A 23,572-nucleotide genomic window follows, 5' to 3' on the forward strand; every position below is an offset into this window, starting at 1 on the left:
ACGTCAGTTAGATATTTGTGCAGCCAACCCCGACACCAGCTGCTGTTTGGCGTCGCTGTGCTCTCCAGATCAGTTAAGCAATTTTTTAAGTACTCATGGGGGCGCACCAAAATGAGAGTCCAAAAAGAATAAATAGAAAAATGTTCTTTATTTATCTTTTTTCAGAAAAAAAGCACGTCAATAAAACATGTAGCGAGATCAGCCAACGCGTTTCACTCCTACCAAGGAGTTTCTTCAGGGCTGAAAAAACAATAAAAGACAAAATATTCCCATCAATTGCCTGCATGGCCAAGTGTGTACATATTTACCCTTTTGACATTACATCAATGGTGACTCATTTAGGGTACATGGTTCCCTAGGAACCAGGAAAAACAAAGAAAAAACACAGTAGCCTATTGTCAGGGAAAGAATGAACAGCGAATATTTGTTAAATTTAAAACTTTAAAAACATCCCTTTCTAAGCGGTTACTCCCACGGAAGGGGGAGGGTTTTACGTGGAAGACCGGAAAGAAAGGTTCAAAACATCCTTAATGCAATATGTATATCCGTCTGCTGAGGTCCTACTTCTAATTTTAAACATCCCCAATTGGGGAGAAGAGTTAACCGCTGTCAGTAGGAGAAAGCATGTTTTGCTGTGTTCGGTATGCTATGCTGTGTTTTGCTATGCTGTTATATGTTTTGTTATGTTTTGTTAAGCCATGCAATGTTTTGTTGTGTTTTGTTATGCTATGCTATGTTTTGTTGTGTTTTGCTAGGCTATGTTTTGTTATGTTTTGCTCTGCTATGCTTTGTTCTGCTATGCTTTGTTCTGCTATGTTTTGTTATGCTATGCTATGCTTTGTTGTGTTTGGTATGCTATGCTGTGTTTTGCTATGCTATGTTTTATTATTATGTGATGCTATGTTTTGCTGTGTTTGGTATGCTATGCTGTGTTTTGCTATGCTATTATATGTTTTGTTATGTTTTGTTAAGCCATGCTATGTTTTGTTGTGTTTTGTTATGCTACGCTATGTTTTGTTGTGTTTTGCTAGGCTATGCTTTGTTATGAGATGTTTTGTTATGCTATGCTTTGTTATGCTATGCTTTGTTTTGGTATGCTATGTTTTGTTATGCTATGCTTTGTTATGTTATGTTTTGTTATGCTATGTTTTGTTATGCTATGCTAAGCTTTGTTTTGTTATGCTATGCTATGTTGTGTTTTGTTATGCTATGATATGCTATGTTTTGTTATGTATGCTATGGTTTGTTGTGTTTTGCTATGTTTTGTTTTGCTATGTTTTGTTATGCTATGCTTTGTTATGCTATGCTTTGTTATGCTATGCTTTGTTGTGTTTTGCTATGTTTTGTTTTGCAATCCTATGCTTTGTTATACTATTCTATGTTTTGTTTTGCTGTGCTTTGTTTTGTTATGCTATGTTTTGTTATGCTATGGTATGTTTTGTTGTGTTTTGTTATGCTATGCTTTGTTATGCTATGTTATGTTTTCCTATCCTATGCTTTGTTTTGTTATGCTGGTGAGGGTGAGTGAGGGTGAGTGAGGGTGGGTGGGTGAGGGTGGGTGGGTGAGTGAGGGTGGGTGAGTGAGGGTGGGTGAGTGAGGGTGGGTGAGTGAGGGTGGGTGGGTGGGTGAGTGAGGGTGAGTGTGTTAGAGCGAGGGTGAAGGCGAGAGGGTTGTGAGGTTGTGTATCCTATGCTTTTTTTGTTATGCCATGCTATGTTTTGTTATGCTATGCTGATGAGGGTGTATGAGGGTGAGTGAGTGAGGGTGAGTGAGGGGGTGTGAGGGGGTGTGAGGGTGAGGGCGAGGGTGTGATGGTGTGTGAGGGTGAGAGGGTTGGGAGGGTGAGGGGGTGTGAGGGTGAGGGTGAGTGAGGGTGTTTGAGGGTGAGGGTGTGTGGGGGTGAGGGGGTGTGAGGGTGAGTGAGGGTGTGTGAGGGTGAGGGTGAGTGAGGGTGTGTGAGGGTGAGGGTGTGTGCGGGTGAGGGTGTGTGCGTGTGAGGGTGAGGGTGTGAGGGTAAGGGTGTGTGAGGGTTTGAAAGGGGGTTTAAGGGTGAGGGTGTGAGGTTGAGTGAGGGTGCGTGAGGGTGTGAGTGAGGGTGTGAGGATGTGAGGGTGTGTGATGGTGAGGAGGTGTGAGGTTGAGTGTGGGGGGTGAGGGTGTGTTAGGGTGGGTGAGGGTGTGTGAGGGTGAGAGGGTGTGAGGATGTTTGAGGGTGAGAGGGTGTGAGGATGTGTGAGGGTGAGAGGGTGAGTGAGGGTGAGGAGGGTGTGAGGGTGAGTGAGGGTGTGTGAGGGTGAGTGAGGATGGGTGAGGGTGAGTGAGGATGGGTGAGGGTGTGTGAGGGTGTGTGAGGGGTGAAGGTGAGTGAGGGTGTGAGGGTGAGTGAGGGTGTGCGAGGGTGAAAGGGTGTGTGAGTTGAGAGGTTGTGTGAGGGGGTGTGATGGTGAGTGAGGGTGTGTGAGGGGTGTGATGGTGAGTGAGGGTGTGAGGGGTGTGATGGTGGTGCGGGTGTGAGAGTGTGTGAGGATGCGGGGTTGAGGGTGTGAGGGTGAGGGGGTGTGAAGGTGGCTGAGGGTGTGAGGATGTGAGGGTGTGTGATGGTGAGGCTGGGTGACGGTGAGTGAGGCTGGGTGAGGGTGTGAGAGGGTGAGAGGTTGTGAGGATGTGTGAGGGTGAGTGAGGGTGGGTGAGGGGGTGAGGGAGGGTGGGTGAAGGTGTGTGGGAGTGAGGGTGAGTGAGGGTGTGTGAGGGTGTGAGGGTGTGTGAGGGGTGAAGGTGAGTGAGGGTGTGTGAGGGGTGAAGGTGAGTGAGGGTGTGAGGGTGAGTGAGGGTGTGTGAGGGGGGGAGAGGGTTTGAGGGTGTGTGAGGGTGAGGAGGTGTGAGGGTACCAAGTAAATAGTGGCAGGACAGACATCGTAAGAGAGAGAAACACAAATGTTAAGATAACAGTGCTCGAAGGGGTTGTGAGAAGGTGCATGCTGAAGTCAGACAATGAATCCTATATATGGAACCCATTTCTAGAAACCACAGATGCGGCCTTTCCTGTGTTAGAGGGGGCACAGGTTCCTACTAAGCCTGACGTCCTTGTGAAGACTTAACCCAACATGAAACAAGTTGACTAACACTTCTAGCATATTGATGCTCTGGGCCAATATTTTGCTCTCTACAAGTAGCTCACCCCATTCCATTCAGATGTCAAAGTGCTATTGGTGCTGTAGGATGAGTATGCAAGATGAAGGTTTGCATGGACTGTTGACATGTGGGTTGTGCTTCTCTTCAATCAATAAATCAATCAATCAGGTAATTGTAAACATGCTGCTCACCCGTGAGGATCCCAAGACACTTGTAGGGGTGGGGGGGGTCGATGCAGCCGAAGAGCCAGGTCTTCGGTGTAAGGATTGTTGCAGAAAGTAGCAGAGTTGATCTTTGAAAAAAATGTCATGTTTGCATTCTTACTCTGCTTAGGGTGGCCTGAAAGGAATTGAGCTCTGACAATATGGCGGCAGCTGTGAGTGATGTACCTGCAGGTTTGTAGAAGGCTAATCAGTCATTTCACCACTGTGGGCCTCGTGCTCCCTGGGAGGTGCTTGCAGGGAGTCTGATTGTCTAATGGGAATCCAGTGGAGTGTTCTTCGAGCTTCTTCCATCACAACAGCGTTTAACCAGAAAACACTCTTCATGTGGAAATCTGAATTTGTAAGAGTTTGTTTTGGCGCTTTTGCTTACGGTGTATGGAATTCGCATTCTGGTGGCTTGCCCTGGTTTGCCTGTAGTGACATCCGTGTTTGATCTGGGCGGCTGAGCAGCACTCGCCTCACTCCAGCCGAGTGAATCCAAGTTCTGACCACTTTGCAGGAAAGATTTATGGGTCTGAGTCCAGGGCTCTATTTTAATGAAGTCAGAAAGTAGGTTAATAGCCTGCTCATAGCTGATGAATGGACAGTGCTCATGTTACAGTGCAAAACTCTGCGGAGGAGGGGCGAAGCAGCAACATGGCTGAGCAGTTATATCAACCGAGGAGAGAAACCAGTGAGACGCACTCTGCAACATCGGGCACAGAGGCAGGCACTCGGGGCAGACGGGGACAAAGAGCGGCACAGACGGAAGGAAAAACGGAGTGAAAAATAGAGATGAAGAGGGAAATGGAAAGAGGGAGATGGAGACAAGCCCTGCTGTAAGGACGATAAATAGAGATGAAGAGAGAAATGGAAAGAGGGAGATGGAGACAAGCCCAATAAAAAAGGCGGGACATGGATTTGAAAAAAAGACACAAGGGCTTAGATTTCCTCAGCACAAGTGATGAGAGAAGGCCGTGACTAATCAGACTGTACAACCAATCAACATAATATCCCATTAATTTTGACAGGAATTGATTTCTCCAGCAGTAAGGCGATAAAAGTAACGAGGACGCAACATAGCTTAACCAGGAAGGGCTGTTGTAGACAACTCCAACGCATTTGACTCCCAAATTAGAACAAGGCAGCGCTGGGAGGGCGGCTGGGCACGAAAGAAGGAGAAATGTGAGTCACGGCGGCCGTGAAGTGTGAATCAGATCCCTTTGAAGCTCTCGTAGGCAGGAGCCAATGGTAAGGGGAGGAGGAATGCTGCTGGGGTGAATGCCTGAGGCCAAATCCGGATCGTAAAAGTCAGCTTTGTGGATGGACGGCATTAGGTCTCTCTCTACGAGACCTAAAAAAGGTCAAGGGAAAAGATGTGTTAACTGGGAACAGATATATAGCCCTAGCATATGCGGAGCAAGAGGAAGATGGGTGCCTTAGTGAAATTGATTGGGAATTTGGGACGTCACACAGCCTGGCTTTACTATCTTGGAATACAAATGGATACAAAAAAATAGCTCCCCAATAGAGTTTTAACAATATCCTTAACAGCTCTGACATCGTATGTTTACAGGAGACTTGGCTGTGTGACGAAACCCTAGTCACAGAGGGGTTTGCCCACCACCTGATAGCAGTAAGGAAGAACCCAATTGGTAGACCCTCAGGAGGACAAATGACGTTGGTATCCAGAAAAATTGCTGGAAAAATAGAATACCATGAACTAAAATGTCAGTGGGCGCTAGGTAGTAGCGTGCTGACACTGAATGATGACCCTTGTTATGAAGGAATATGTATTTTTAATGTATATATTCAGAAGGGAAAGGAAGAGGTTTACAAGGTGGACCTGGAAAATTTTAAAAAGGACATGGGGATTAAATGTGATATCTACCCGAAGGATGTGTTTCTGCTGATGGGCGACTTTAACCACAGATTAGACTGCTGTAGAACTGATTTATGGTGCAGTGATTTATTAACCCCTTCGATGCTCATGATGAGCTCAGCTCGTCATGCAGTACACTGGTCGTGTGCTCATGACGAGCTGAGCTCGTCATGAACAATGGGATTTTTGAAAGAGCAGCATCCGGGATGAATTGCTGCAGCATTCAATGTGTTAAGAGCATATAATATAGAGACTGCAAAGTTTCCCCCCGGTGACATTTCCCCCCAAGTTGTGGCTCTTGGTCAATTGCTGGGTTCCATTAGCTTGATATGTGTAAATGGTTGAACGGAAGCCGACAGGACGGCCAAGCGAGCATTTATTTTAGGGCAGCAACCACACCCGATAGACTACGTGTTTACACATGCTTGGAGCTTTGAATTATTCAAGCATTTTGAAGTATTAAAGGTGGAAGGTAGCGATCACTACCCCTTGTTGACTAAACTTTATGCAAAAAAGGGTAGCCAGAGGGAGACAGCCCTCCAAGTGCATGTAAAATACCCAAAGCGGCTCACAACCCATATTTCAGATGAGCATATTTGAAAATTAAGTTCTGTTCAGCAGAACCTCCCTTTAGAAAAAAATGACATCTGAGGATGATAACACGTGGTATGCAAACACAACAAGTCAACTAGTAAAATGCCGAAGGGTATAAATTAAAGGTGGTTAACCCGGGGCAGACATTAATAAAAGATTACACACCAAAAAAGTCCATGGTTTGATGAGGAATGTCGCAAAGCAAAAGCTAATATCAGGCAAAAGGAAAGAAAACTTGAGGAAGGTTTAATGAAGAACTGTTAACTAGCCTTGGGAAACTAAGGATAAAATATAAAACAATCATCAGGAATAAGAAAATAATTTATTAAGACAGATGCTGGGTATCCTTACTAGAGGGAATTGAAGACAAAAATGTGAAAGTTTTTTGGCGCCTGGTACAAGAAAGCACCAGTAAAGTGTCAAGGTCTCTGCAGTGCTTGGTTCCCTCAGGATAAATGGGTGGATTACCTGGAGGAAATCTATGGGAAGTGGCCAACAATAGATAAAATAAGTACAACAGCATGGCCAGGTGTGAGGGAGGAGTTAAAAGAACATTTGACCCCTAGCCACATTAGGAAGATAATATCTAGACTAAACTTGACCCGGGCAGCTGGCCCAGATAATTTGCTGGCAGTTATTATAAAAACTAAGCCAGAATGGTGGTCACAGTTTCTTGCGAATATGTTTGAGGGGATTCTGGAGACAGGAACTGTTCCAGATAACTGGAAAGGAGCTATCGTTAGACCAATCCACAAAATAGGCGACGTAAATGCCCCAAAAAACTATAGACTAATAAACCTACTAGACATAGGTGAAAAATTATTCGCTAAAGTAATTTTGGGATTACTTAAAGACTGGGTGGAAAAAAACAGATTATGCCCCCAGAACAGGGAGGGTTTAAAGAGGGACACTCAATGGTGGACTATTGCTTCGACCTCTGGGCAATTGCGTGGAAGTTGCTCAAGCAGAAGGGTAGCCTGTTTTGCTGCTTTGTGGACATCCGCACAACATTTGACCTGGTGGACAGGGAGCAGCTGTGGTTGACCTTGATAGTGTACAATATCCCGGGGGATCTACCGAGCTTGATTCCAGCCCTGCATATAGAAAATTGGGCCCAGATAATTTTGGATGTAGAGGGAAGTTTATCGCAGAAATTCCAAATTGGTAATAGGATAAGGCAGGGGTGCGTACTTTCCCCCTGCTCTTTTCCTTGATTATCACAGACTTGCCCCTAATCTTAGGAAACACAAAAGGTGCAAGACCAAAACAAGGTGGGAAATATACTTTGTGTTTACTTTACGCGAACAAATTGGTAATCATGGACCAGATGGAAATTGGTTTACAAAGGAAATTAAACATGTTTAAAGAAAACTGCCAGGTCAAAAGACTAGTGGTTAACATGGAGAAGACTAAGATCTTATGTTTGGGTAGAAGGAAAATAAGGTTTTCTTGGTATTTGGGGACTGAAAAGTTGGAAAAAGTAACAGAACATAGATACCTGGGGATGTGGTTTGAGAGAAGCTTGCAAATGCATACCCATCTCGATGCACTAAAACTGAGGACAGCGACCTCAGTGAAGGGTTTAAAAAGATTTAATAGTGTGTATGGTGAAATGGCCAACAGACAGGCTCTAAAAGCTTATTCTGCAAAGGTTCCACCCCAATTTTTGTATGGCGCAGAAGTTCTTTACTTGAATGGCAAAAATCGGTTGAAATCGGAGGAGGGAAATAGCTTGAAAAATCTATTCTCTCTTCCTAAATCATCAATGGTACAGGCAGCGAGGCTAGAACTGGGAATCACCTCATGGGGTATAACAGCTTGCATGGCACTACTACGCTTTTGACAACGTTTGGGTTTGGGTGATAAACACAAAACCTCACAATGGTTTAGGAATGAAATTGTAAGCAGTGAACTAAATTGGGCACAAGGGACCAGAGACATTGTCAAGAAAGCGTGTAGTATGTTAAAGCTTAAGCTGTGCCCCCAGTCCCTTCAATTCAAGATAGACAAGAGGGAACTTAGGATCCTGGGAAAAGAAACATCTCGAGTACAGGACCAAGATTACCTCTTGAGGAAAGCTCAGTTCTCCAAATGGCCACAGCTTGGCAAAAGGAAGTACACTTCCCCTATACTGACAGGCTACCTAGCTGCCCATTAAGGAGAGAGGTGTTAAGGCTATGAATTGGAGTAAACTCATGTCACGCGAACAAAGGGGTAAAAAGTTCCATGATAAATAATAAAGGAAAATGCACTTGCACCTAGGAACAACATGTGATATTATACATATTTTATTATATTTTCAGAAGGTTTTAGAAATTCGAAGAGAGCTTTTATGTCCGATTTTTTAAGAGTATGAAATTAAAATTAGAATGCAAGCAGTAAACCTTTTAGTGGAAATGATTAACTTAGACATAGCTTGTGCGATGGGTAAATATATGAAAAAAAGTTAAAGAGTTCCTTAAATTAATTGAGAATTGAGAGGACCAGGTGTTATATGTACGAGGAGAATGAGCCACTAAAGGATAGAAGCTATGTAGATAGAAACACAGTACTTGAGGATATTAAAATGAATTTGTGTGTTTTAGAAATGTGATTTTAAAATTGTATACATCTATTTTATTGAATGCTATGTTAATAATTTGTATACTTTTATGGTTGTAAAAGACCTAATAAAGTTTCTATTGAACTGAACTGACAATGGAAAAGAAACAAAGAGTAATTAAGGTATATCAATTAAAAATAACAAGAGTGTAATAAAAGTTATTGAACATTGTAAGTATAACTATAATACAATTGAAAAATATGGTACTAAACATTAAGAAATAAAGAACCAACTAAACATCTGGTAATGAAAAGGCAAAGGGAGAAAACTAAGGTGATGTCCATACATCATCTAATACATTTTTAGAAGCAACAATTGAAGAGGCAGTTACAGATAAATACGTTTTTACAGAAAGCCAGAGGAAATCCCTTTTGATTGCTAGAGAAATGGGAGATTCATAGTGTAAAGCCGATGATGGAAGCAAATAGCCATCCACCATGATCCAAAAGTGACTTTATCAGCTTGTTTCCAGTTTGAGGTTATTAGATGAAATGCAATAGCTAAAAATAAATCTAAAAGTTTTAAACTTAGTGGTGATTGAGGGCATTGAGGAGATAAGGTTCCTAGAAATATATTTGTGAAGGAAAAGGGGATCTGAACTTATCTTAATTTGGGACCAAACCGATTGCCAAAATTGAAGGATGGAGGGACATTCAAACAACATATGTTTTAGGTCTGCAGCAGGACAAGGACAAGTCCAACAGGAAGGCGGCGTTTCTGATGAAAAGCATGCTAGTGATACTGGGGAATATAGCAACCAATGATAAATGAGGTATTAGCAGCCAGAGAGGTTTTGTGAAGTTATTGCACATGTGGCAGTTTAACCCCCTGGCTGCGGCCGGAATTCTGCGCCTGTGCGTCACATTCCGATCGTGGGCGTGGTCATGACGGCTCCCGGCCGTCATCAGCACACGCCCATCATAACTCATGACGGCCGGGGGCCGTCATCAGCACTGAAGGGGTTAATAAACACAGAGGTTTAATGGTGCGCGCTAAGTTTCGTTCAGTAAAGAAGACAGAATCTTCGCGGTGCACAAGGTGAGGGAAATCCCTTGGCACCCGTAAATGTGGACCGAGGTCCTGACAAGTGCAAAATAAAGCCGGTGCATACGCTACAATGTTAAATGAAAGTTCAAATGCGTACATACTACAAAGATTAACTTGGTCTAAAGGCAATACAAAGACACCTTAACAAGAGAGCAGAAACATAGTGGCAGCACACCAACATGCTGATGTCAATGAAGGAACTGATTCTAGAGAATAATGTCTTCCTAATGTCTTCCTGTTTGTACAACATTGGTATAGACAGAAATGGGGAGTAGCCATTGGCTCCAAATTTTCGCCTTCCTTTGCGAACCTCTTCATGGGCGGTCTAAAGGAAGATTGGATCTGAGGTAACAAAGTTAGCCCTTACAGTGACTCCATCATTTTCTGGGGGCGCTACATTGACGATTGTCTCTTAATCTGGTCGGGCACTCAGAAGAAACTCATCCAATTTTGCGCATATCTTAACACCAATTCCTATGACATCAAGATCGCTCACACAATCAGTGAGGTTAGTGTCACTTTCTTAGATGTAGAACTATATGTTAGGGAGAATGCACTCCACAGCCGCCTTTTCCGCAAAGACACTGCCTGCAACGCCATCCTCCATGGCCCAAGTGCACACCCGCCACATCAGAACTTAGCCATCCCTTTTGGTGAATTCACCAGGGCCAGAAGGAACTGTGGTAATGATTATGACTTTGAGTCCTGCCTTGCAATCATTAAAGTAAGGCTTAAGAATAGGGGATACACACAACCTAACCTAGCGAGAGCAGAGAGCAGGATCAAGAAAACATGTAGGAAAGACCTAATCAAAAGCAGAGAACAGAAGGTTGTGGATAAGCATCCAGTCAGGCTAATCACAGACATCAGCAACCTTAGCACTGTCTTAAGCAAGAGCCTCAATAAACACTGCAGGTTACTCACAGCTGATAGCTCTCTTAAAGCCCGCATAACCAAACGACCACAGATCACAAATAGACGAGGTAGGACATTAAGAACTAGAATGATCCCAAGTTTCCCCACAGAAAAGAAGACTACGACTTGGCTAGCACAAAAATCACTAGTTTTTACAAATGCGGTTCCTGCAGTGTATGCAGGTGGGCCAAGAGCAACTTGAAAGATTTTGCTGGAACAAACAACAAAAACAATACCATTAGGTCTAACATCAACTGCGGTACCAAATATGTGATTTATGTACAAGAGTGTACATGCAAACATCTCTATGTAGGCAGCACCATCAGAACACTCAAAAAAAGAAGTAGCGAACATGTGAGAGCCATTAAACAGCAAGATTCCATGTACCCCATGGCACTTCACACAGCAGTCTGCCTAGCTCAAGGAACACACAAATGTTTTAGGTTTTATGGAATTATTGCATCCAACATCAGAGGTGGGAATATTGAACTGCGCTTTAGGCATATTGAGGCAACTGGATCATGCGTTTAAGTGGGGTTGAGCTAGGACTCAACAGCGACCACAAGTTGAATTATTTTTCAGGTGACTAATGTGTATGCTCATAATGCATCCGGTGTGTGTTCCCTTGCTTGGTACATTTCCAATTGTCAAACTGATTGCGGCAGGTCACCCCACCCCATTGATCCCTGATTACAGTTTTGACAACTGGCGTGGGGCATATGTGTATGTCATGTGCACCAACTGTGGACATATTATGCACATCTTAGTAGTATCCCTTTGTGAATTCTCTATCTTATATGGCTAATTCTACATGTTGCTACACTCCTTGCAGATCCCCTTGGGCTAACTGTTGGTTTCCTGCATTATGCAATACAGAATATTGTCTGTTTTCTGTTTAATCCTATCTAATTTGGTGTCAATTCAATTTTTGCATGCCCCTGCGCTCTACGCTGACACCAGGGCCTACATTTTGTATCATGTATCATCTTGCTAATGTCGCTGTATACACATAATTTTCCTAGGACTTGGGATTTGGGATTTTTCCGCTAAACACCGGTCTGCTTAATTTTACCCACATGTATCGCTGTCCTTATTTTTGTTTGGCTTGTGTTTAGCTGTTGGTTTTCACCTTCCATTCTTAATGTTGCGATACATTTGTTAACTTGAGTGCATACTCCATTAGAACTGCTCTGTTTTACTGTATTGACTCTCTTGTCATAATATGCCAACTGTGAATTTTATTACGTTACCCTGTGCGCACCGTCAACCATCACTAATGCACAATGTATGCATGCACACTCTTGAAACTATATTGTGATATCTGTTACTGGTGGTGTTCTGTCTCTCCTTTTTCTTTTCCTCACTGCTACACACACATCACAATGAGTTAACACTGCAATTACAATTAGCACATCAGTATTCTTAGAACGACCTATACTACTATTGTCATGGGGGTTGGGCCTTGCATTTACATTGTGTTAAGTTAGCATGAGCTTATTAGAAGTTTAAACGCCATTTTCCTTTCTGCTGCCTTTGCACACGGCACACCTTATTACAAATGTTTAGAGTCTAGAGGACTGTTTTGCTTCACACGAGAATAATATGTTTTTCTATACTAGCAGCTTGGCTTGGTAAGCTTTGGCTGAACAGTGAGTGCCGAGGCCTTCAAGGTCTGATCAGAGCACGTTCTAGACTTAACATATATGCAGCTGTGCTACCTCTGATTTTGGCGGGTATAATAATGCACTGCGCAGGCATGTTCAAACACACTTTGGAAAACATTTGCATGCAGAGGGCTGGTGTAGAAAATGATGTGATCCATTTCTACTATGACCAGAGGTATGGGGCCGCCCTTGTAAACCTAAGAGACCTTCTGTAGATATAAATTAACCTAATAGCAAGGGAGTGTGAAATCTAGGTGTAATCTAGTCTATTTCCATTTAGCATTTTAACATGCTTTCTCCTTTTGTATTTTATGGAATAGTAACTATGCTGAGAATAATGTTGCTTATAATATGTCTGCTTGTATTAGCTAAGATACTGCGCTTGAGAACACGGCATTAGAAATAAATATTTCAAACTTGCACGGGTCTTCATTTACTCCCCGTTTTGGATTAACATGAGTGTATAACGAAAGAGTGTTCATGTGTTCCACATTGCCTGAGGTATTCTAAGTTCCATGTTTCTGGGTTGTCTAATCATTGGGTGTATGGAAGAACCAATGAGACACTGATTGCTAGTCTGCTACTAAGGTGAGTTTTGGCACACCCTAATTCACTGAGGTTCCAAGTCTCTGTGCACAGTTCTGTGTAGAAGCAGAATCCCTGCTACATGGCACCCAACGCTGGTGGGCTTACTACATGACGCTTGAGTAGTACATCATTCAGTCCTTAACCCCTTCTCTATTGTTTCCGGATAACAGTGGTATTGGACAAACCTACCCAGGCCCGGACTGGCCATAGCGGGCACCGAGCAATCCCCCGGTGCGCCGCAAGGGTGGGAGCCGGTTTTGAGCCCCTGGGGGCCGATTTGTTACAGGGCCGTTTTTGCAGCAAAATCGGCCCTGCAACAAAATCGGCTGAAAACTGGCCCTAGCAAAGCACTCGGTGGCAGCTCCAACCCCCCGAGTGGGGAGAGGGGGCCGGCCGAGCACTTTGCCAGGGCCGGTTTTGGTTCCCAGTCCGGCCCTGCACCTACTGCTGCTAATCCCTCTGAGGCGGAAGCCGGAGGATATTTAGAACTATTAGTGTAACGCAAATGTGAGAATCATCGTTTTTTAAATATTGTATATATTTTAAAAAGTCTTTTTTAGAATATTTGCCCCCACCTCTAGGCGAGATTACTTCGCCGAGGACCTTGTATTGTGCCTCCCATAGCGCCACTGTTACCTGCGCTGGGAAGGCTTGAGCACCACTTTGGGCGCCATCTTGGAGAGGGAAGGCTGGCCGGCGAGCTCGGCGCCCCTCCCACCCTCCTGCCGCCCCCGCCACGATGTATATAAACAAGGGATCCGCCCGTCCGCGCCTGGCCCGGGCCTAGGGCCACCCCCCCTGGTGCATCATAGCCAGCTCAACGCCTTTGTTATTCCTCCACCCAACTCCAGCTCCTACGTCCCCCGACCAAACAGGCCTGCCTTATATGCAACCCCCACTCTCTGCTCATAAACCCTATCGCGCACTGCCCAGAGTGCAATGCTTCGCTACCCTTTATCCATCAACTGCGGACTGATAAGAAACACCCTAACAACAAAACCTATTCCATCGGACTCTCAAATGTCCGCTCACTGGGCAAGCATAACCAGGATATTCACGAGTTGATTCAGGATCATAAATTAGATCTCCTATTCATGACCGAAACATGGTTGGATCAGGTATCTGATCCAGATCTAGTTATCGCCCTTCCCTCTGGGTTCGCCATACATAGACTTGATAGGCAACTAAAGAAAAAAGGCGGTGGAATCGGCATTATTGCCCGCGACACCTTTTCGGTAAGAACAAAAATCATCCCTCTAACTTCCTGTGAAGCTCTAGAATTCGCGATTACACTATCCCCTTCCTACACCTTTAAAGGAATTCTTTTATACCGACCCCCTGGCTCCAGGAATGAATTTATTGTGGATTTCAGGACCACGCTGGAAGCATCCGCCCTTGACAACTCCATCACCATTTTGGGTGATTTTAATTTTCACTTCGATATCCCAGATAACCCTGACTCCGCCACTCTCCTAGCTGATATGTCCACATTTGGCCTCACCCCCCTGGTACATGCTCCTACACACGACGGGGGTCATATACTAGATGGCATCTTTACTAATGCCCCGGGTCTTCAAGTCACCCAAATCCTCCCTCTCACCTGGTCGGATCACCATTTTATTCTAGCCACTCTGTCAGCACAGGACACACTGCTCAATAAAACCAGCACCATATCTCCTCAACCCTATCTGGCATGGGACGATATTGATGCAACTAGGTTACAAACCCTGTTGGACGACACTTCTCCCGCTCTGTCTGCCGACCCAAACACTGCTACCCTTCAATTCTACAAATGGGTCAGCTCGGCAGCCACAGCTCTGGTTCAAACTAAACAACGTTCCCGTAACCGGCAAACCCCCTCGGCCCCATGGTACTCTGAGGCACTACGCACCCAAAAGCAACTATGCAGGCATAAAGAGAGACTATGGCGGAAAAACTACATTGATGAAGCCAAACTTAGCTATAAGGAGTCAGTTGCCACATATAAAACCATGATCTCCGAGGCAAAGAAAAAATACTACTGTGACAGGATAGAATCAGCTAAAAACTCTAACAAAACCCTCTATGAGACAACTAAACAATTAGCTGGTCTGTCCGTCGATCTCGCCCCTCCTCCCTCCCAGACGCTTTGCGACGCATTGTCCAACTTTTTCTTTTGCAAAGTTGATGATATTTATAGGGTTTTCACCAATATTTCTTCTACCCCCCCCCCCGGTAGCCACTACCTACCACCAGGGTCATACCCTCTCCCAGTTTCATGAGGTCACCCGTTTACAGGTACAGAATACAGTGTCATCTATTAAATCCGGATCAGCTCTAGACGCTTGTCCCCTGAAGGTGCTACGACCAATTATGGAAACAGTCATCCCTGCCATAACTGAAATCTGCAATTCTATGTTTTGCACCGGCATCTTCCCAGAGACACTGAAAAAGACCTTAATAAAACCCCTCCTTAAGAAGCCCACCCTTGATAAGGAAGAGCTGAAAAACTACCATCCTATTGCTAGTCTCCCATTGATGGCTAAAATAGTAGAGAAAATAATGAACCTCCACCTTTCGTCCTTTATCGAGGAACATAAACTCTTGGACGAATCACAGTTCGGGTTCCGCCAATTCCACGGCACGGAGACCGCTCTGGTCAAAGCGGCGGACGACATAAGATCCATCCGGGACGCCGGAGGTACAGCTGTTCTCATCTTGCTGGACCTATCGGCTGCCTTTGACACAGTCGACCACACCACCTTGGTCGACCGTGTCGAGAGCATTGGAATTCAAGGCAAGGCTAGGAGTCTCCTTGCCTCTTTCCTGGCAAATAGATCCCAGGTCGTTACTGTCGGACCTTTCGAATCCTCCCCCTTGTCTCTGCCATGTGGAGTTCCTCAAGGCTCATCCCTAAGTCCGACACTTTTTAACATTTATGTGTCGGACCTTGCTAAAGTCATCAGAGCACACGGGATGAGCCTAACTTCCTATGCAGATGACACTCAATTGGTCCTCGCAGTTAAGAATGACGGTCTCAAAATAGCGAACACCTTCAACCAAGGCATGTTGGCCATTGGAAGTTGGATGGCTCAAAACTGCCTGAAATTAAACTCTGATAAGTCAGAGGTGGTAATTTTTGGCAACCTATCCCCGCAATGGTCCCCCCTCTGGTGGCCATCATCTATGGGCCAACCCCCGGACCCAACAAACAAAGTGAGGAATTTGGGGAGTCCTTTTCGACGACCATCTAAATTTTCTGCCACATGCTAACCAAATCTCTTCCTCAGCCTTCCATAAACTGCGGCTCATTAAAAAAATCCTGCCTTTCCTGCCGGAAAGTGCCGGCAGAACACTGGTGAGTTCCCTCGTCTTGTCGACCCTAGATTACTGCAACGCACTGTTCCTAGGTGCCCAGGAGAGAGTGCTTTGGAAAATGCAGGCCATTCAGAATGCTGCTGCTAGGCTTTTAGGGCGCATCCCCAAACATCACTCGGCCGCACTCACCATAAGACAGCTGCACTGGCTGCCAGTGAGAAAGAGAGTCATGTTTAAGTCCCTCTGCCTGGTTTTCAAGGCTCTGAAAAATGTTGGACCGGCGTTCTTTGTCCAAAACCTTATCCCTTACCGTCCTCCAAGAACGCTACGCTCATCCTATCAGCATGATTTAGTGGTACCCCGAACCAAATTTGTTTCTTGGGGGGACAGAAGATTCATGGTAGCCGCACCTAAACTGTGGAATACATTACCAGAATCGATCAGAATTAGCCCCTCCCTCTGGATCTTTCGCAAGCAACTAAAAACCTGGCTCTTCAACCAATGAACTTCTGTCCTATGAGGCTTAACACACTGCAGTAACTCTAGCACCGAGATGCCCAAGGGCCGTCGTTCGCGCTCTATAAATGTTTTTATAAATAAATAAATAAATAAATACCTATAGTTATATAGGTCTTTTCAAGCTTGAATCTATTCAAAAAGTTTCCTTTCGAATTACTACCCAGTTGTGCTACTGAGTTTTACATTGTAGCTTATTGTTCTCTGTGTCACTATGGCTGACATTGTTATACCGCAGCACAGTCGCATTGCGGTTCGCAATATTTTGAAAGCATACAATGTTGGTTTGGAGGGCATGGCAGTGATTTTGGTAGTAAGTGCTGAGGTTACTTACCCGTTTGAGATATTCTACTCTTGGGTGACGTTTCCTGCAGTGGAAGCAGCTACGCAGGTTTTTCACACTTAGGCTGATACACAGGGCCCGGGTCGTTGGTTTCCTTTCATATAATGCTTTTTTAACTTTACATTGTTGATACACATTTTTTTAAGAATTTTATTCATTTCTACGTGTATGAATTTGTTATGTATTTCGAAATGCCCTATTTTATTGAGTGATTAGACATAGAACAAATGTTTTTAACCATTTTGAACTGAATACATTTGATCAGACACATATTTTAATTGCATTTGATCTGTTCCAAATCCATAAACGAGTGGTGTGTATGAGGTGTTACTATAGTGATCTAGTCCATAGGGAAACTTATTTTAACTAAACTACGTCCCTTATAGGACACAGGAAATTCCGAATTCTGTATGACAGCACCGTGTTTGATTTGATGGTGCCCTTCCCCATAGTGTAACGGCAGCTAGATTGGGTCCTTTGTCCATTCCAGGCCGGTTTTGGCTGGATTCACCCCGCATCCTCGTGCGTGGCAGGTCACTGTTGCTGAGTTACGGACCCTATATGACTCTTCTATTAGTATCATGCGGGCCCTAGTTCAATATATTACTCGCAATTTCCAGGGCGGGGCCCCTGGTGTTGCAGCCCCCCCCAGCTGGACCGAGCGGAATGAAGCTTAGTCCCGTGATGATCAATGCGGTGATGGGCAAGTGTCCCCAAGATAAGGATGATATGCCTTTTTGGCTTGTTGAGAAATTTGACCAGCTGGAGGCCGTTTTTCCTAATTTGAGTCCCGTGGAAAAACACATGATTCTTACAATTAGTTTACACAAGGATTTTGTTCCAGAAGCTGGTGACTGTGAGTCATGGGGTAGAATTTTTGCGGCAGTGTACACAAGGTGCTTCGGCACTCCGTCAATGGCTGTTCTTCTAATGGTCATTTACCGTGTTCAGGACGAACACGGACCGGAGGCTGCGGTGGAATTGGGAATGAGACTTGTGGGCTCATTTGATGTGGTTTACGATCTGGTCCTTTCTAATATAAAGGGTGCTGCGGTAAACTTGCAAGTGGCTAATGCCTTACGCGAGGTCCCCGATGCCAACAAACCCCGACAGTTACCGAGAATTATTACGGCTGCGTATAAAACCATTGGCCGCAATAGTTTAGGTGTCAAGCCCATTTCTGCTAAAGAAAAAAGCAAACCCAGGGTGCGAAGTCTGAAACAGACGTTCAACCCACAGCTCCAAAGAAAAATTGGAACAGAAATTAAAAACAGGGGAAACAGCAACAGAAACTGGAGTCCCGTCCTGCATCACCACTGCCTGAGTCTACTGAGCGTGTTTATAATTTGCGCGACCGCACTACGATTAAGTCGCCTGATCGCTTTCAGGTTCCTGATCAACTCTCTCCTCGTTTTTTACAGGACACATCAGCCTTATCGTCCGATGGTGGAGGTGGCGGCAGAGGTCGGGGTGGCCAGCAGAGTCGCAACCAACCCCGCCCGAAAGACGGAAAAGGCAAGCAGGACGATTCTTCACTGAAAAGACCCCAGTTTCAGAAAAAGAAAGTTACTGCATTAACAGCGAGATATGCCACAGATAGTGAGAACGTAGCTTCGTAATCAGACAAGGGTGCTGACATTGTTGGACAGCGCAGCGGAGATTACCATTGTGCGAGAGGCCCTACGTCCACTACTGAAGGTGACAGCGACTGACCGATATGTTGTTGTGGAGACAGCTGATGCCAGAGTAGCTCCCCCTGATAGACTTTATGAAATAGTCCTTTTGATTGAAGGTGACATACAACGTACCATAAAAGGGGTATTTTGGGAAAACCTATGACATTTTGTTAGCGGAGGCTGACTGGCCCCCACCTTTTGTTCTCGCAACCCCGAGAGGGGAGGAGGTGATCCTCCCTAGTTTTGCACACACGGTCTCGAAGGAGCATGCATTGAATTTGCAGAAGAGTGGGCTAAAGCCCTTGCGTCGGCTCTGTACCATACGCACTGTGGTTTGGATACATTTTCCCCACACCACGAGATTCCCTTATGGTCTCTGCCACAGCCTCAACCTCAATATCCCATACAACGTGAAGCTAAGGCTTCCGTTGCGGAAATCCTTGAATAATTGGTGTAAAGGTGTAACTGAAACTTGTGTGTCACCGATGAATAACTAACTTTTTACTGTAACCAAGCCAGACGGTATGTACCGTTTGGTATTGGATTACTGGCATTTAAACTCGCATTGCTGTACCTGTACAGTACAGAATACCCACTGCTCTGCTCTAGTGGATGGTCTTGTGCGAAACGGTTTAAGACCACACTTGACATATCCAATGTTTTTTTGCCCACGATTTGGATGGTCTAAGTTCCCAATGGACCAGTTTTACCTGTGGCGGCAAACAACACCAATTTAAACGCCTGGCGATGGGCTATAAGAATAGTCCAGGTGTGTTTGCAGCCCTTATTGTCTCTCTCTTGGAGAGAGTCGACCCAGATGCGTGTTCGTATGTGGATGGCATCTATCTCACAGACAACTAAATTTGGACGCATCTGTGTTGCGTTGACAGCATAATTTGTAACTTTACGGACTTCGGTTACAAATTTAACTTTGCAAAGTCTCACATTGCCGAGTACACAGTGTTGTTCCTGGGCTACGAGCTCAACAATGAAGGTCGAGGATTGGCTCCTCACTTCTTGGAGAAATGCGCACAGTTGCGCGCTCCTACAACACTGAAAAATTACAGTCCTTGCTTGGATTTTTGAATTACGGGCGAACTTACATTCCCGAATATGTCCAGTGTATCAAGCCTTTGTATGCTTTGATACAACCTACTTTCAACAAATCGTGCTGGCTGCCTGAGCATTCAGCCATTTTGTAATCTTTGCCGGCTGATCTTCTAGAATCTAAATTCTTACTGACTCGTGATAACCACACCAACCTGGTGATAAGAATCATCCCTGGGGCGGTGGGTTTCACTTACCTTACTTTTAATGAAAGAGACACAGTACCTATTGCTTACAAGTCACACTTGTACACTTCGGCAGAAATGCGGTTTTCCACTGTGGAAAAAGTTTTGACAGCAGTGCAAATGGCGATTCTTAAAGAACGTGCACTGTCGCAGGGAAAATGCATGTTGGTTGTTACCCCGTATCCTGCACTAGAGGCAGTGACGAAGGCCAGTGTATCAAATTCTAAAGCTTTGCACCCAAGGTGGATACAATGGGTAGCATCTTTGACGCCTCCGGATGTCACCTTCATTTTTGATGCCTCCTTACAGTCACAAGAGTTTTTGCAGTATGAGTTTGTTCATCCTGCACCGTTGACTATGCGACCTATGGAGGATTTCTATTGTATCATTTACACTGATGGTTCAGCGCAAGTTGCGCATGGGTCTAAGCACGCATACGTCTCAGCTGGCGCCATTGGGGTAGGTACCATGGTAAATGATGAATTCACGTCCAAAGTCGTGCACACGCAGACTTTAGGGGACTGTACCGCACAATTGGCAGAGCTCCGTGCTCTGATGCTCGCATTGGAGTACACTGATCCTAGTGTGACAACTCTGATTGTGAGTGATTCTTACTACTGTTATTGTTATTGTTATGTTGGATTTATATCGCGCCAATCACCTGCGGGTCTCTAGGCGCTCGGAAATCGATGGAATTCATACAATAACTACGTACCACACAAAAAGATAGTGCAGCAGCCAGCCTACATTGCACCCAGGACCCTCCCAAACAGCAATGTCTTTAGGGACTTTCTGAACCGCAGGAGATTCACCTCTCTGCGTGGCCCCTCAGGCAGCTTATTCCATAGCTGAGGGACCAACACAGAGAAGGCTCTCCCTCCCTTGGTTACCAGTTTGTACCGAGTGCAGATCAGCAACTGAGAATCAGAAGATCTAAGTGTTCTTTTTGGACTATACACTTCCAGACGGTCTCTAATATAAACAGGTGCATGGCCATAAATTGCCTTATGGCCCGTGCATAGACTCTTGAACTCTACCCTCTCTTTTATGGGGAGCCAATGTAAGCTCTGTAATAGGGGAGAAGCCTTGGTCCTTCTGGGGAGTCTAAAAATCAGTCGCGCCGCGTCGTTCATCACAACCTGCAATCTGTTCATCAGAGTTTTAGGGAGGCCTAAATAAAGGACATTCCCATAGTCCATTCTTGACATGATGGTCGCCGCTACAATTGTTCACAACATGGTCTGAGAAAGAACGGGTACTAGCTTACGAAACTGCCTGATGATGTTCGTGCAGCTCCCAACAACAGCGGAGATTTGGCTGCCCATTGACAGATCACAATCCAGCTTAATCCCCAAGCTCTTTACATTTGCACTTGGCTTCGGAGTTGACCCTAACTCCTGTGGCCAGTAAAGATCGCTCCAAGGTGAGGTGGTAGATGGAATTACCAATACCTCAGTCTTGTCTGGATTGATCTTCAGCAGATTTCTCGTCATCCACCCGACCGTATACCTCAGGATATTCTGCGCTTGAAGCTGCGTGGCCTCAGTGTTATCGATACTGAGTACAAGCTGAGTATCGTCAGCGTAATTAAAAACTCTGCAGCCCATACTGGCCAGAGACGCAATCAGAGGTTGAAGGTATAGATTAAACAGTAGTGGGGACAATGTGGAGCCCTGAGGCACCGACACTCTAAAGTCCCCACGTCTGATATCAAATCCCCCAGTTGTATCCTCTGTGTTCTTCCCAAAAGAAAGGATTTCAGCCAGTTAAAAGCTACGCCTTTAACCCCAAAGTTGTCTAGTCTTTCCAGGAGCAGGGCATGGCTGACGGTATCGAACGCCGCCGACAGATCTAAAAGAATCAAGGCGCTCGGTTTCTTAATATCATCCATGCCTCTTAATTCATCCAGCACCGAGAGCATCACCATCTCGGTGCTGTGATGTGCTCGAAACCCTGCCTGTCGCTCGTGGAGTAAACAATGAGACTCCACGTGAAGAGATAGAAACTTCAGGACATGCTACTCTAAAATCTTAGAAAGAAAGGGCAGCTGGGAGATTGGTCTATAGTTCTTCAAGACCGCAGGATCCGCGCTGGGTTTCTTCAGCAGGGGCCTAACTCGCGCTTCCTTAAATTCAACAGGTAGATACCCCGTTTCTAAAGATCTATTAAGGAGAGAAATGATACGCTCCTCCAAAATGGGACGTGCCACACGAAATACACTAGGGGGGCATGGGTCTGCTGGGGAACCAGATTTAGTTCTACCCATTAATTGCTCCAAGCTCAACACATCAATCTCTGGAAACTCCACGATAGTACAGTCCGTGGAATTATGGAGATCAAGGTGTAGGACAAGTCCATTCACCGTATTACTTTTCATTTCCGAGATTATGTTCTCCACTTTTTCTAGGAAATATCCCTGAAAGGTATTACAATCTATAGTAGTTTCTGAGCTTTCCGGTTTCTTGCTCAGCTCAGATAAAATTTTAAAAGTCTCTTTCTGGACATTCCCAGCCTTATTTAGGCGAGACTCATCGTGCTCCGCCTTTGCTTGCAATATAAGTTTTTTGTACCTATGAAGGGAGGCTTTATACTGATCCCTAGCTATATCATGTTTAGTTTTCCTCCAGGATCTCTCCAAAGCCCGAAGCTTCTGTTTGTGCTCCCTCAAGAGCGGGGTGAACCATGGAGCTCCTTTGCCTGGTTTTTGATGGGCTTGGTCCTTTCAGGTGCTATCAGATCGATAGCTTGACACAAGCTCCACGTTAAATCCATGTATTCCAGGTCCAGGTTGCTTCCAGCACCAAAGGGTCGGGCCACTTTCGGAAATGTCTTGGTCAGGGTTTTTAAATCAACCTTATCCCATTTACGGATTTTCCTGACTCCCCGAGACGATCACTTAAGTGTCCATCAATATGGACCTCACAGTTCACTAAATAGTGATCGGTCCATATGCATGGTAAAACACCTCTGAGAGTTACTTTTGGATCTGAGGTCCATACAAGATCGAGGGTATGACCCTTGATGTGCGTAGGTACTTCCACAAGTTGTTTGAGGCTCAAAGAGGACATTGTAGTATTCAGTTGGCGTGTAGCCAGATCCTTGTGAGGATTTTCCCAATGTAGATTAAAATCTCCAGCTACCACAATGTTTTTGTATCTCGTGCAGAGGTCAGACATAATGGGGGCAAATAGATCATTGAATAACGGGGTAGAATTAGGTGGGCGGTAGACCGACAAGACTACCAAGCAAGAGTTATTCAAGGTGATCTTTACCCCTAACAGATCGGATAAATCCACTGTTTCTGACAATAATCTTACTACTGACAGATTATTTTTGAACAGAATCGCTACTCCCACCCCACATGCACTTCCTGCACGGTTATGCCATATCGCGTCATAATTGATTGGGAGAGCCGCAATAATATCTGGCATGGAGTTATAATTCATCCAAGTATCTGATAGAGTCAGGACATCGATATCATTATCCTGAAGCAGGGTAAAAATCTCCACATAGTGTTTATGGAGTGACCTAGTATTTAGGCTAGCTAACTTTAACAGAGAGGACTAGGTACTAGGCTTGCCATTATCGAGACGTTTAATGGCATACTTATTCAGCTTTACTAAAACTGCAGGGTCTAATGGCTGCTCACCATTATCAAGTTGGAACAGCTCTTCCGACGAGTAAACTAGCTGATGGTCAGAAGTCCTGGCCCGAGCGCGGACGGGCGCAGACGGGCTGGACTCTGGCGTGACTCCGGCAATGCTCTGGCGAGCCCGCAGCGCGTGACCGCTGCGCGTCAGCATGACCGGTTTAAGTACCG

At 45.0% G+C, this 23,572-nt stretch overlaps 1 pseudogene; it reads right to left on the reverse strand.

The window, feature by feature from the left end:
• Window positions 1–334: 334 nt before the first annotated feature.
• On the reverse strand, window positions 335–22,928 carry LOC147731734 (uncharacterized; annotated as a pseudogene).
• Window positions 22,929–23,572: the final 644 nt, after the last annotated feature.

This window comes from Lissotriton vulgaris, chromosome 2_1 (assembly GCF_964263255.1).
Source record: "Lissotriton vulgaris chromosome 2_1, aLisVul1.2, whole genome shotgun sequence".
NCBI lineage: Eukaryota > Metazoa > Chordata > Amphibia > Caudata > Salamandridae > Lissotriton > Lissotriton vulgaris.